The sequence below is a fragment of the Xenopus tropicalis genome, chromosome 8, assembly GCF_000004195.4.
Source record: "Xenopus tropicalis strain Nigerian chromosome 8, UCB_Xtro_10.0, whole genome shotgun sequence".
In the NCBI taxonomy this organism is placed as follows: Eukaryota; Metazoa; Chordata; class Amphibia; order Anura; family Pipidae; genus Xenopus; species Xenopus tropicalis.
This window is the reverse complement of record NC_030684.2, coordinates 19083496-19098316: the sequence shown is the minus strand read 5'-3', so window position 1 is coordinate 19098316 and position 14821 is coordinate 19083496. Positions and strand designations below refer to the sequence as shown.

General features: G+C 42.0%; 1 long non-coding RNA gene across 1 annotated transcript in view; it reads right to left on the bottom strand.

Annotated features, from left to right (window-relative positions):
• Positions 1–403: 403 nt before the first annotated feature.
• Positions 404–14821, bottom strand: part of LOC101734543 — a 52302-nt gene continuing 37884 nt past the window's right edge. Inside the window, exons 5-7 of the long non-coding RNA XR_004219659.1 lie at positions 4446–4514; positions 3537–3695; positions 404–644 (exon numbers count right to left, since the gene is read on the bottom strand). This is a non-coding gene — a long non-coding RNA (uncharacterized LOC101734543). The remainder of the gene's footprint in view (positions 645–3536; positions 3696–4445; positions 4515–14821) is intronic.

Here is a 14821-nt window from a genome sequence, read left to right as displayed (position 1 = left end):
ATTGTTTTTTTTTATCTGTGAAAGGGTCACAATCCACAATGTGCAAACAAAAAACGCATTAATAATAAAACATGTAAAATAATAATAATTTTAAACATTTTCAGGAAACTTTGACACATTGCTCCCTGACACGTTTGGTCTCTTCAGCTTTATCCTGAGCATAAAAACATTGCTAATTCTTATTTCCAAATGATATAAAAATCCCTGAGCAAATGCCCTAAGCCGGACGTTGCAGGAAGTTGGTGCTAAAAGAAAAACCCTTCTGTGCCAATGTGCCACACACCCATGTGGTTTCCTCCTTGGTAGAGCAAACACGGCTGTAATAGCTATATGGGCCATACTAGGGAACCATAACTATAAATAACATTTTTTTTTTTTGTTGTAAATTGAATTACTCTCATCAGTTTCCTACCATCTCCTAATTGTTTCCCCCACCCCACATGAGAGACTTTACCTTTTCTGGTAACTGTATTTTTCTGGTTTTCTGCCCAAGGTTGTTAGGATGAATGTGCTGCGGTGGCTGCAGCAGAGGCCAGAGAACCCCCTCCAATCTGACCCTCCTTCTACTGATTTCTTCTTTTTCACAATACAAGGCAGAGGCCGGAACTTGGAACCAACAGAGAAAGCTTCCGGAAGTCTCCCTGCTGCAGTAATAAAAGTGAGTGAATGAAAGAGCAGCGCCCCCTGCTGTCCAAACCTGCTTCAGCTCTCCAGCGCTCCATAGAACTCAGTCGGGTGTGAAAGGCTTTCAGTGACTCTCATTCTGGGTTAAGCCCCGCCCCTCTGCTTGGGAATGTGAAATGGAACAGCCGGAAGCAGGAAGCGGAACTGGATTTGTGCTAAGAGGAGACTGATTTCAATTACCTGGGGGAGGTTACTAAATGGAGTAATGCATATTGGCAAATGAACCAAAGTGTATAATAATGTGTAATGCCTCAAACACCCAAAGCAAAATCAACTACAAAAAGCCCAAGATTGTAAAAATACATATATAATAAATTACAAAAATGTATTAAAGAAAACTGCTACTGGGTTTTATTGTGATGTGCTGCTATGTGAGTCTATAGGCCAGCACATGGGATGCCACTGAAGGAGGGGCGTATGATAGGCAGCACTGTCCCAGAGTACATTGGGGGCGGATAAATGTCTCTCCACAAGAGAAAGGGTAAATTAGACCAAATGTGTTTGTGGGAAACACACAGTCATTTAAGACAAATTGCACATAGGCTGCTCCTCTGCCCAACAGGTACAACTTCCACTCCCACTTAAAGGGGAAGCATGTCTCGTCACAAAATAATACAAAATCAGTTTATATATTATTTCCCCTAAATATTTCTTTGCAGGGATTAGTCTGTGGTTCTCCTTTAAGAGGAGAGGCTACCCATATAATTCATGTATATAATCTCTGGGTTTGGAAAATGATCCTCCCCTTTTCCCTCACTAGGGTTGTTCCCAATACACTGCTTACTAATGTTGCAAAGTCCTCAGAGCACTTCAAGAGAATATCAAAGTGCGTGTTATGTCTCCCCCAGACCCTGCAGACCAGTCAGGGTTCTCCTTTTTAGAATTTAGTTAATAACAATTTGGATAAGAGATAAGATTTTATCCGAGAGGCATTGCAGATACAAAGCGGCCATGTTACTAAGGTTCTGTTCCAAAGCCCCACAGTAGGAGACCATTGCTTTCTCCTCCACTCCTTGACCTTCAGATAAATCATTTGGAGGACAATTTTCATTGTTACCAAACTTGCCATAAATAAAGCCATTTCCTGAATTTAACATGCTGATTTGATGCGTTCCTTCTTCCTGGAAATGATGAGAGAAAAGTCTTAAATGGAATGAAGCTGCTGATCCCTGGAACGAGCACTGTACTTTGTAGCACTTTGAGGTAAAGGGAATCGTGAAGGAGAAGGTCTTTCTGGCGATGGCCAACCCGATGATTGCAGGGTACATGGAGCTGTACTCAGTTTAGTTGGTAAGGCATTAGTACATCCAGCAGACTGGAGAGCTTCCTTGGTCTTATTCGGTGTAGGGTGGGAAAATTACTTGCCATTACGTGTAAATATCAATTTCAAGGGAAACCCCAGTGATAGCAGATCTTGTGAGATCTGGGGATCTGATCGATGTGCAGAAACTGAGATGGTAAATGGTAAAGCATTCTTGCAATTCTGACTCCAAGTGCTTATAAGATTCTGGAATTCCTCATTTTCTTATCTTGACAAAACCTGTTCTCCAGGTATTCTAATTTCAATTGGAGGTTCAGAACCTGTTGTTTAATTCAATTACTTAATTAAGTCCATTTCCTGGCCTCTAAACCATTTCGTATTGTCCATCCTTGATTCGAGTGTACCTGTGTGTCTTGCCAATTCTTTATCTTTCTCAGAAACAGTAGTGATTTGTGCAGTAGCCTTGTCCATTAATGACTGGAACACCACTAGAACACTGTCAGATTGGTCCAAAGTTAGAGGACTTGTTTGAGTAGTTTGGGAAGTGGGAATTGCAGATTCCGTTTCCGCCCCATCCGAGTTGTGTGCAGATTGTATCAAACAACCAATTTGTTGCTTCAAGAAAGCGACAATTGGTTTTGTGGATAAAGGAAGGGAGAGGTTTTGCTTTTTTCTTTGATCATTAAAGATAAATGAAATTGTAATCCAGGAGAAAGTTAAGTGGCACAGTAATGTGGAGGAAAATACTTGTAAAGAGAAATATTTAGCTGCACAGTAATAAAACATTACCTTTCCAAGATTATTTGGTGTTATGGTGCCATCTTATGGTGAAGGAGTTGAACTACAAAATTATTTGACAATACAGTCCACAACCTCACAGTCCCAAAATTACTGAATATAACAGTGCATTTTTAAAGTGTTGAGAAAAAGCTGAAAGCCAGTGATAGGTTCTCCAATATCATAGAGCGATTTGAGATATAAACCTTTCAAAGTGTTGTAGGAGATCTTAACGTCAATACGTCAGGTTATTAAACTCTTTATGCAGTTGTATTAGTCCAAGGGGCATATTCATTATAGTGTGGAAGCCAACATCACCAGTCATGTTGCCAATAAAAACCAATTAGCAATTAGAATTTGAACGGTCAACTACAAAAACAAAGATCTTATTGGCTGCTATGGGCAACATCACCAGTAATGTTTGCCTCCAATGTTAATAATTACTGCCCCAAGTGTAAGACTAATAACCTTATGACTTACAATAACCATATGAATGCCATGGTCAGAACATAAAGTAAATCAGCCTATGCTTTCCCAAGTAGAAGCAACAAGGTCAATAAATTCATTCCAAGGCTTAATAGTTGCTATCGTTGCCTGGAGCTAAAACAAAAACAATTATGCCTCCATATAACTATAGAAAAAAGTCCAGAAAAATGGTAGAGAGGTTTTCCAAATGTCAATCAAATATACTTAAATTTCCATGTAGTTGACCGCTTAAAAGCTACAATGCTCAAAAAAGAGATAGGTATGTGGCAAAGCTAACTGGGCGCCAGGGTGAGAGATTCAACAAGAATAATTAGAAGCCAAAACTCACAATTTCCCTGTGAGCTGAAAAGCCTCAAGTACGTCACACCAGTCCTCCTGCCGGATACCGCGACTCACCATCCACACTGTAGGGAGCAGAGTCAGGCAGAGATTTGCAGCCTCCAAATGGGCAGCAGGCGTCTCGCTCAGGAGTACTCCAAGTCCATCTCTGTAAAGAAAAGGGACAGCTAGCGGGGGAAAAGGCATCCCTAATTTCACAAGAGAGACTGCAAACAGTCAACTCCAGTCAAGATTAACTGGCGCTCCGAGATCTGCGGCCTGCTTGCTGGGCGATGGCCATGCTCAGAAATACTTAGTACAAGTATTAAGTGAAGGGCTGTCATGTTCACTTACTACAGTTTTTAATATCTTCGAAACAATTGTTGTTGTTTACTGCTTTGTTCAAAAAATAGCCTTAAAGAAATATTTTTTTACATCATGCAGGGAACTGGAGTTGTGAGAGGGATGTTCCCTTGCAAGAACAATGTAATAAGGAACTGATAGATCAAGTTGCAACTTTATCCTGGGCAATATGGAGGGACACTTCTAGATCCAGTTGTTCTGACCCAGTACAATAAGGCACTGGGCAGGTTAATAACAGAAGCTGCTGACACAGCAAATAAGTTTCTCTTTGATGCTGTTCAGATTCCCAAAGCTTGCTATTGAACCGTATAAACGCACACTGATTTGCAGAATGCAGTACGCTAGACTCAGGGATAACATTCCCCGTGTTGCTGCTGTTCAGTGCGTAACTGCATCTCCCACAGAGGCTTCTAGGAATCATAGTCGAACAACAGAAAGGCCAGTGACTGCTTGAGACCTGTGCCTGTGGAGAAACCTGTGTATCTGCCGGAAGGATGAAGAAGGCCTGCACAGAATGATGAGCACCATATAAAAACAATAAAACAAAAAATCTTACCTGACAACAATCTGCTTTCTGATTCCCAGCGTCCCCAAGTATAGATGACTAGAAGCATTTTATGTTTAACTGTGGAGAGAGGCAAAACAGGTGTAAGAACAACATAGAAACTGGTTGGCATAGTTCCATCTGCAACATGTAGGCAGTTAACTTATGGGCAAACTTTGTCTTTAAGTGATAGAGCTCCTAATTTGTGTATGGCCACTCGGGAATTATTGGCCCTGCAAATTCATAGAACTGGGCAGCACTGCAACTAAAGCTCTGCAGCACCACTTGCCAATTCTTTAATACACATAGGGGCACATTCATCAAAGTACGAGTTCGAATCCCGAAATGGGAAAAATTTGGATTAAATACGATCATTTCTGATGATCGCAAATCGGAACATTCATGGTAATACATTGTAAAATATTGTATTGGCGATCCAAAAGTCACAAAATTTTCGTATCGAACGATTGTAAACGGCGGGAAAACCTTTCTGAATTTGATCCTTCAGTGCATGATTTTGGAAGTCTCCCATAGGGCTCAATGGCACTCTGCAGCTCCAACCCGGCCCAAGGAAAGTCTCCCATAGGGCTCAATGGCACTCTGCAGCTCCAACCCGGCCCAAGGAAAGTCTCCCATAGGGCTCAATGGCACTCTGCAGCTCCAACCCGGCCCAAGGAAAGTCTCCCATAGGGCTCAATGGCACTCTGCAGCTCCCCAAACCCGGCCTGCCCCAACCGGAAAGTCTCCCATAGGACTCAATGGCACTCTGCAGCTCCAACCCGGCCCAAGGAAAGTCTCCCATAGGGTTCAATGGCACTCTGCAGCTCCAACCCGGCCCAAGGAAAGTCTCCCATAGGGCTCAATGGCACTCTGCAGCTCCAACCCGGCCCAAGGAAAGTCTCCCATAGGGCTCAATGGCACTCTGCAGCTCCAACCCGGCCCAAGGAAAGTCTCCCATAGGGCTCAATGGCACTCTGCAGCTCCAACCCGGCCCAAGGAAAGTCTCCCATAGGGCTCAATGGCACTCTGCAGCTCCAACCCCGCCCAAGGAAAGTCTCCCATAGGGCTCAATGGCACTCTGCAGCTCCAACCCGGCCCAAGGAAAGTCTCCCATAGGGCTCAATGGCACTCTGCAGCTACAACCTGGCCCAAGGAAAGTCATGATACCGAAGCTTGAATGAATCCAAAACTTTTGTACTCGGCGCAACAATACGATTTTGTCGTACAAATTTTGTTGCAAAGTACGAAAAAGTCACGCAAATGTGCGAAAAAGTTGTGCAAATTATGAAAAAGTCGCAGAAAATACCCACAGTACGAACCAATATGACTTTTTTGTATTCGGAGTCAATGGTACTTTGATAAATGTGCCCCATAATGTAAGTTTACGTTGAATAATTAATGCATACGTTGCCCCTGTCCCTATCTGGGAAGGACATGCCATGTGTGGGAATATTACAGAGAGGGCAGGTTTGGGGGCTGATTGGGGCATGCCAGGGTATGTAAGAATAAATAGTGCAGTGTAAGTGCCATTGCGCAGGACATACACTATACCTACATAGAGAATGACATGAACATATTTACCAAAAAAAGGATTTAAAGAGAGAAGTTGCAAAAATTACTACACAAATGAAGTAACACGTGTTAAAGGAAAACAAAGGGTTTAACCCCGGGGGCGCCAATTTGTCAGCACCACCCTCTGGCTTATTGACACAACCTTTATTATATTGCGGCTACACTTAATCATCATCATTTATTGGTTGATCAAATTTACCCTCGCTTCTCTGTGGAAACGCACTAGCAGAATGTCTTGACCATTTGGGGGCCTCCTCTCCTTATACAATAATCTCCTTTTCTGTCATACATACAATATAAAAGCTTCTCCCGGCTGTCTCACTACAGCATGTAGGTTCCCTACTAACCAACACCTGAACGCTCAGTCCCTAACTGCTGCACAATAGCCCAGGTTACTAACTCCAAACGCTACCTCCTTGTTGGGGCAAAAGACTGCCCTTGATACCCTAACAACTACCTAGGCAGCCCCAAGGTGGCACTGGCACACTGTGCTCCTACTTCCCCTGGTCTTGGCTAAGTGCAGCCCTCCTTACAGTCTCACAGCTGTCAAACTGACAGCACTGGCACAATGGGGGTATAGCATTTTATCCCAATAACCGGAAGTGACCTCACACACAAACACATTTCCAGAAGTGACATCACATGTATCCACAAAATCGCTGCTGAAGCGGAAATATTGTACCCCCATATGTGCAAATGCATCAAATGCCGTCACCAAATGCTTACTGCACATGCGTGCCCGAAATTCCGCAAAGGACTTTGTGAGATAAAATGGGAGAATGCTGCTTGGGGACGGGAGAACGGGAGAGAGCCCCCTATGGCCTAATAGGCAGTACCCTTTTATAAGGCTGCGCCCCGTGTGTACGTGTGACATCAGTACGCACGGGGCGCAACCTTATAAAAGGGCCTGTCGCCGCCGCACAAGGATCCATATAAGAAGCAGAGCCGAACAAGGAGCAGGAGCGCCCGGCTCAAATCAGCGCATCCCTCCGTCCAGGCTAGTTCAATGAATGTCTATTACGTAAATGCGGGACATTCCTGGAACTATCAGAGACAGCGGGATGCGCTATTAAAAGCGGGACAGTCCTGCGCAAAGCGGGACAGTTGGGGGGTATGCTAAAAGTTATTTATAGGTCATGCCGATTATTTTCTACTGATATGTCCAGTCCTAAACCTGACTGTTCCTTCTCAATCTGTCAGTTATAGAGTCTAATGCTAACGGACTGGGAACATGGGTGATCAGATAGGTAATGTAAAAGCATCAGGCAGCAGATTTACAGCAAAATAATAAAGCTTGTGAAAAGACAATGTTATGATAGTTGCTTCATTTCTGCTGTCAGTATCTCTTTATGGTTTAGTGCCACCTACTGGCTAAACTTAAACATTGCCCAACTATTTACACTAAGAAACTAAAATAAATGTTACCTCCTTACAGGTATTATATATTTATGAGAACTGTAGCTTTCTCTACAGGTACAGTTCTGAGATCTATTCAAATGCAATGACTGCAGAAGTAGGACATGGAACTATTTAAGCCAAAGCTTAGGAACAAAGGTGCAGCACTCATAGGGCATATTTACTAAGTCACAGAAACTGCAACTTTTTCAAACTGTGGACCGAAAGCTCGAATTTATCAAATTGTCACACAAAAACCAGCATCAAAAATGGAAGGGACATCTGCCATTGACTTCTACAAGATATCAGATATAAATTTAAGCTGTCAAACTGTCAAATTTGGATTTTTAGCTATTTGCAAAAGTCACAACTTTTTTTTTCTGTGACTTTTAACCCTAAAAATCTGAAAGAAAAAAAAAATTGGGAAAAAATAATCCCCCATATATCCCCCATAGAGACAGCAGAATTAGGAGAATGAGCCTTGGGTACAACTCGCAGTCTTGCACAGTGTCAGTATATGAATCCGGGACAGATCATCCCTCAACAAACAGCAGGTTTTTGCTGTGAGATTATTTATGGGGCATAGTGGTTTTATTAGGACCTTTTCCCTAGTCTATATTAATCAGATTAAACTACAAACTTTACTGGTACTATTTGCCATTAAACCTCTTTTTACCCCACCATGGGCACATACTAGTGCAACAAGTTATCAGTTCAGCTCCATATAGCCCCCAAATGTCCAATGTCAAATGTTGAGATTTTCAGGGATCAAAATGAATTTCTTCTTTACAAAATGTATTCTCACCCTACAACACCCACAGGTTCCTGAAAATCTTACTCCGTTCTGCGGAGTTTAATGGGGTTATGTACTGCCCAGTAGCTGATTGCTTATGTTTCCCATGCAACCGGCTTATAAGGCACCGTCATTTTGCCATAAGAATGTCAAATAAGGGTAAAGGCACACCAGGAGATTTGTGCTGTAACATTTAAATGCTTTAGGTGGAGGCCATTATAGTCAAAGGCATTTGGCACTGTAGGCCATGGGTAAGCAGGCCCGGATTTGTGGCAAGGCCACAAAGGCCCGGGCCTAGGGCGGCAGAAGTTTAGGGGCGGCATGCCGCCCCGCCGCAAGAACATTTTTAAATTTATCTCCCATACGGAGCAGTCGGGACCTCTCCCCACAGCTCAGTATGGGAGTTAAAAGGAGCGCACTCGCGGCTGCGGGGGGTTGTCGCGCGTTCGCGCATGTGCACAGGTGGAGGGGGGGCACCAACAGGGGCGGTCTCGGGGCGCCCAGAAGAGAAATCCGGCCCTGTGGGTAAGAGCACTAGCAAAGCGCCACACGTGACATTATCCGTACTCCTTTGTGCTATATTGGGCATATATTGGGCATTGCTCTGCCTTTTATGTCTCATCAAGGGAAGAGGGAGAATTTTAGGAACTAAAAAATAACGTAAAATGTATTTTTCCCTCAAAAACATTTAATAAAAATTGATAGTACTGGGGAAGCAACAGTTACAGTGACTCCACAACAAAAAAGATGTGTCCTTTCCTCACAAGTAAAATAATATAATAGTCTCACTTGAAAGAAAAATAACATACACAAAAATCCTTTTATTAATCCCTAAGGGGCTGGACAGCTGGTTATTACCAATAAATAATTACAAATAATTGACATTTCTGTTTGGTACTAAATAACTGCACTTGGGCTGCAGCTCTGTGCGTTATTCCTGCTTCGGAAACAAAGCCACCTGTATTAGAACCGAGATGCCTCATTAGATCATTTACTGAGTTCCACATCATAGACACGCTAAGCTAAGTCTAGACCTTCAGATCTTGCTCGGGCATTCCGGATAAGGGGTCTTTCCGTAATTTGGATCTCCATACCTTAAATCTACTAAAAAATCAATCAAACATTAATTAAACCCAATAGGATTATTTTGCATCCAATAAGGATTATTTATATCTTAGTTGGGATCAGTTACAAGGTACTGTTTTATTAAAATAGGCAATCATTTTTAAAATTCTGAATTATTTGATTAAAATGGAGTCTATGGGAAACGGGGTTTCCGTAATTCGGAGCTTTCTGGATAGCGGGTTTCTGGATAAGGGATCCCATACCTGTACTATCTGCCATTGATATCACCATGCACCCACACAGTAGCAAATGCTTACCAGTTCTCAGTTTCTGACCCATTTTTTTAGATTTTAACATATAAATGGTTTATTGGCGTGCTTCCTGTGGCTGTGTCTAACGGGTTGATTCCCTTTCAGGCTAACATTTAGTATGTTATAGAATGGCTTCTTCTTAGCAGCTTTGGATTGGTCTCCTTTATTTTTTTTCAATGTAATTTAATTGATTTTATTTAATGAAGAACAATATGCAGGGTAGTTCGGTGTCTGGTGTTTACGGTGTCTATTTCTTCTTCTGTTCTGTACTTTCATGGTGTTCGTATTGTGCAGTAAGCTTTTGTAGGGTGATCCCTAGCTTAGGAGAAGATAGTATTCTAGAGAAAACCCTGGTCTAGGGTGCTGAGTGAATTCCTCTAGATCTTTTGTCCTGTTTCATTTAATAATAGCGTATACTCCTTGGTGAGGTTCCCTAATAGTGCTGCTTGGGGTGGTGGGGTTGCTTATTTATCTGCCTGAAGCTACCAGTTTGTCCCAAGTTTGTAGCACGTACATTAACTTTCTGTCATTTCTGTCTCTAAATACTCGTTCTTTCATTGGTAGCCACTGAATCGCCCAGAGTGGGGAGTGTGTTATTATGTCCCTTACAATCCCTTACATTCCCACTCAATCATTTCCCAGCAGGCCTAAACGGTGCGTTATAGTAATATTGGAATTAGAAGCCCCCTCTCAGGCCCTCTCTCTGATCTAGATGTCCCTCAACCCCTGTCACAACCGCAAATCATAACAAACCCCATTGAATGGGACTTTGCTGGGATGTCCTGTACGGCCAGTCTGGTTTAAATAAATATATTGTTTCAATGCGTTGGATAGTTTCATTATAAACACGACACATCATCATATCAGTCATTTAGTATTTATACATTGTTTCATATATTTCTGCCACCAGCAATGATTCACAATCTTCGCAACTTTTTTCAGATAACACACAAGTTAGTAATAACATATTAAGAGAACAGGGCCGTTAAATGAATACTACATGTACCGTGAGTGCAATAATATATATTATATATCTACAAGTTGCATAGCAATAGCTATCAAAATGTAGCCAAATCTGAATGCAATGGGCTATAGGCAGGAGATGCAAACAGCTTATCTCTAACGTTCCTGTCTAATATCAATATTGTCTTTATTAGGTGCCTTGTCACAAAGAAATATGGATTTGATCAGATGCTCTATTTGTTGTCTCTTTATATATTTATTCTGCCACTCGCTATCACCATGTATTTAGCAGTAACATTAAAGGGAAGCCCCACTCAGAAACTCTTTTGTAGTGTTACAAAAACCCAATGGTTTTAAAGTTGTCTGTAAATGTTATGACAAAAAACATTTCATGACATGTGACCAGAGATGACTTCACACACAGCAATGTGACAGTTGGGTTTGTCCGTTGGTTGACTTTGTGGTGAGAGGTAAGTCTGAATCCCCTCTGAGAGATTTTTTGCCAAATAACCCTTATTTTAGCTAAAAAAAGATGGGAAATAGTTGGGTGATGCCCCCCTAGACTAGCGGATGTTGCTCCTCTCACAGATTTTAGTGAATTTGGAGAATTTTAGAGATGACATTAATCTTAGCGCTGGTTGGGAGACACAGACCCAGGGTTTGGCAGTTTTGCAGGTCTGCAGCAAATATATATATATATTTTTTTGACTGGGGACCCCATAAACATTTGGAGGCCATACAATACATACATTTTTCCTCCCAGTATTGACAGGCTCCTTAGAGTTCTGCCCCTTTGCCCCGGGTATCTGCCCTGCTCTCATGTAGCAACCTTAACATTTAACTGAATACAAATGGCAGAGAGGGTCCGGATCACAAGAGCTCACAGTCTCTTCTCTCTCTCCCCATTACATGAAATAGAGCGATTTGAGAGATTTAAAGCGATTTTGAGCTATTTGCAGCGACTCTTACGATCCTCGGTGATACAGAAGAAGACAAACAAAAGTCTTTATAAAGACTACAACCCGACATCTATAGTAGAAGAACAGGAAGAAGAAGAAGAAGAAGAAAAAGAAGAGGAATCTGCACAGTGAGTTATTACTAAATCCTTATTTGTTTATTGGGAGTCTCCACATTAACCCTAACCTTCCCTCTATTTTATATTACAGAACCATCCGACATGGGCCTCAAGAACAGCTGCCTGAGACCCAGGAACCAGGTAAGGCCGCTCACAATTTTTTTTTTTTCTGCCCTCACAGAAGTCACTGTTGAGAAAGGTAACCAAGGGGTTAAAGGAGAGCCTAACCCAATTATAAGCAGCATTTATGTTCAATTACTTTTAAATAGAAATACAAGGGATTATACAAGTGTGTGCCCTGGGAATTACATTTCCTATATTTACTTCTTACAAGAGTCGCCATATCATGTACGTTATCTACCATCAATACAACAGCACCCCTAGTGGTAATAAATACCTGCCACTTTGCTATTTCCCTCTGTGGTAGGAAACTGGCACATTATTATTACTATGAATTTAATAAAAACTGCTTAAGCCCTTAATGTCTTCTCTTTTCCTTCATTTCTCTAGGGCTCAGCGAGAACATCCTGTGGCCCCAACGCTGACCCCTATCTGCGCTCTATAAAGAAGAAGATCGCAGAAGAAATCCACAGAGCACAGACAGAGCTGTGGATCAGCAAAGCTGCACTGACACTGGACCTGCCCAGGAAAAGTGCAGCTGAGTGGAAGAAGGAGAAGAAGGAGATAAAGGCCAGACTCAAACACCTGAACAAGGCCTTGCAGGAGATCAACGCTGCTATCCAGCACTGCACTGTCTAGGTGCCTTCTCCTTATCCGCAGTTCCACCAGCGCTCACCCCTCCTTCCAATATATGGTTTTATACACAGGGGCACACTGAAGGTACTCGCTAAATTCTGCATTCCCTTTCACTCCATCGGTTAGACTGCAGAAGCCGGGGTCTGCAGGCTGCCTGGGGCCCAGTGGAATGGAAGGGAATGCAGAATTCACCTAGTGCTTAACTGCGCTCATGTGTATGCCACCATATTCCTCTCATTTAACATCGCGCATTGATTCTGGGAGAAAATCCGATTGCCGTTAAGGAGTCAGGAAGGAATTTTTCCCTCTAATGAAGCAGATTGGCTCAAAGCTTCTCAGAGGTTTTTTTTTGCCTTCCTCAGAATCAAAAAAGCGCATTTTATATCATCAATAAAACTGTGTTTTCACAGATTTACCATCAAGCCGCTGTGTGTGTGCCCTTTATTCTGGGTATTGGTTGGTCTCATTTGACAAGGGTTACATATAGAGGGGTGGAGAGTGGGAATGTATGTGAGATTGGATCAAATCAGCAGTGAAGAAACACTGAAAGGTTCAGTACCTGTGAGTGACAGTGCTCTTGCGGGTATGGCTGCCCCACCAAGCATTCTCACACTGGCCCAACAGGCTGGAGATTCTGTTCACAAAGGTCATTCCTGGCATCCCCCCCACCATTCCCCATCATGGCATGAAGGCTGTATATACATCCATCAAAAAGCTGTGGGGAAAGAAAAACAATGATTAATCAAATAAACTCAAACCAGGGATTAATGTGATAGTCACACAGTAACAGCTAATCCTTATAAAAGGGAACAAAAAAATAAGGCAATATTTTTGATTGCATTTCAGTCTATAGGGATATTGTCCATATTCCAAAATCAAGCAGCCCCCCCTCCTGCCAGCACCTTCTTCCCTAGCCTACACTGCCATTTAAAAGGATCTACAATTTTGCAATCTGCGTAACCATACCATCAAGGAGCAAATGTCTGACACTATGAATGACACCCTAAGGGCTGTACCATAAGTGGGACAGGGGGGATTAGGTGACTTGCATGATCCCAAGCAGACAGTGACTGCAGGTTACACATGGGCAGATGCTGACCAGTTTAGCTGACAAATGACTGAAGGTTATCTGGCTCTTTCTACCTAGCTTTAGGCTGTCTAAAACACACACAAAATATATACAATGTATTTAAAAATTTGAGTTTTACCATATTAATACAAACTTTTGAGCATTTAAGTTTTGTATTTAGCTCCCTCAACAATTAGAGAGATTTGATCTCTTTTATAGTCAGTGATTGCTCTGGGCAGTATATACAGCACTACATTTATTCCTCAGTGCTGTACAACAGTCTGGTGTAAATTTCCTGCACTGTTACACACTGGAATTAAAATGATATTTTACCATTTGATTTACACCATATGCTAAGAGATACGTAAAAAATATATACCTAAAAGTTAAAAAGCAGATTTGGTGATTGTATAACAGGTAGAACCACCTTTGGCTGCTATTACAGTTGCCAGTACATACGAGGTTTAGAGAATTATAACAAGTCTATTAGACAGGGTTGAAACTGACTTATGTGGAGTGAGAGAGTCCGCAATGTGCTCTGTCCTATCTGAGCTGAAGCTCCATTTAGTCAGTTCATCAATTCCTGCTCTGCTACAGCTATCTCAGTCACCTGTAAATAAAGTGATTGTGAATTGGAAATGTCTAGAAGCACCAACACTTTATTCACAAAGCGGTAGGCAACCTTATCTCATAGAAGGGCCCTACCAAGTGCTTTAGCGAGTAGTGTGCTGTCTCTGGTACATAGGTCTAAAGAACTAAAGAAAGACACATGTCGATCAAGTGCAACCGTTTGTATCCATATCAAAGACTGTAATTAACATTTTACTAAAATCGATTTTTTTAGTAACTTTTTAGTATTTTCTCACTTATTAAAAAGCCAAACCCTTCTCGAAGCTATCTAATGTATCTGCCTGTACAACCATTTCAGGGAGAGAATTCCCCCACAAGAATTACTTACCATGTAAATAATATACGGGTTCCCGTGGGTTAGCACACACACAAGTCCAACATCACCCTGCACAATGCTGGAGTGGGCTACAGTTCCAGACTCTGGAGCATCCTGTACATTAAATAAAATACCAACAGTTCCCAACAGTGACCCAGCAATACTCTCACAAGGCAGTGATCACAGGCAAATAAACCCAATAAGCAACCAAACTGTAATAGAAACTCACAAAGCAACCAGCAACCCAAGAAATGGCCCAAACCTTGCTAGTAAATCAAACACTGAGCTAACGAAACAAGCCTGTGTTACCGCAGTTGAAAACCAAGATGTACTTTATAGGAAACTGGTTAAACTTTAAAGGTAATGTTAATTTAGGAACAAAACAAGGACAACACAATCCAGAGCCCTAAAGAAACAACATGGAGACTAATTGCTAACCTGCT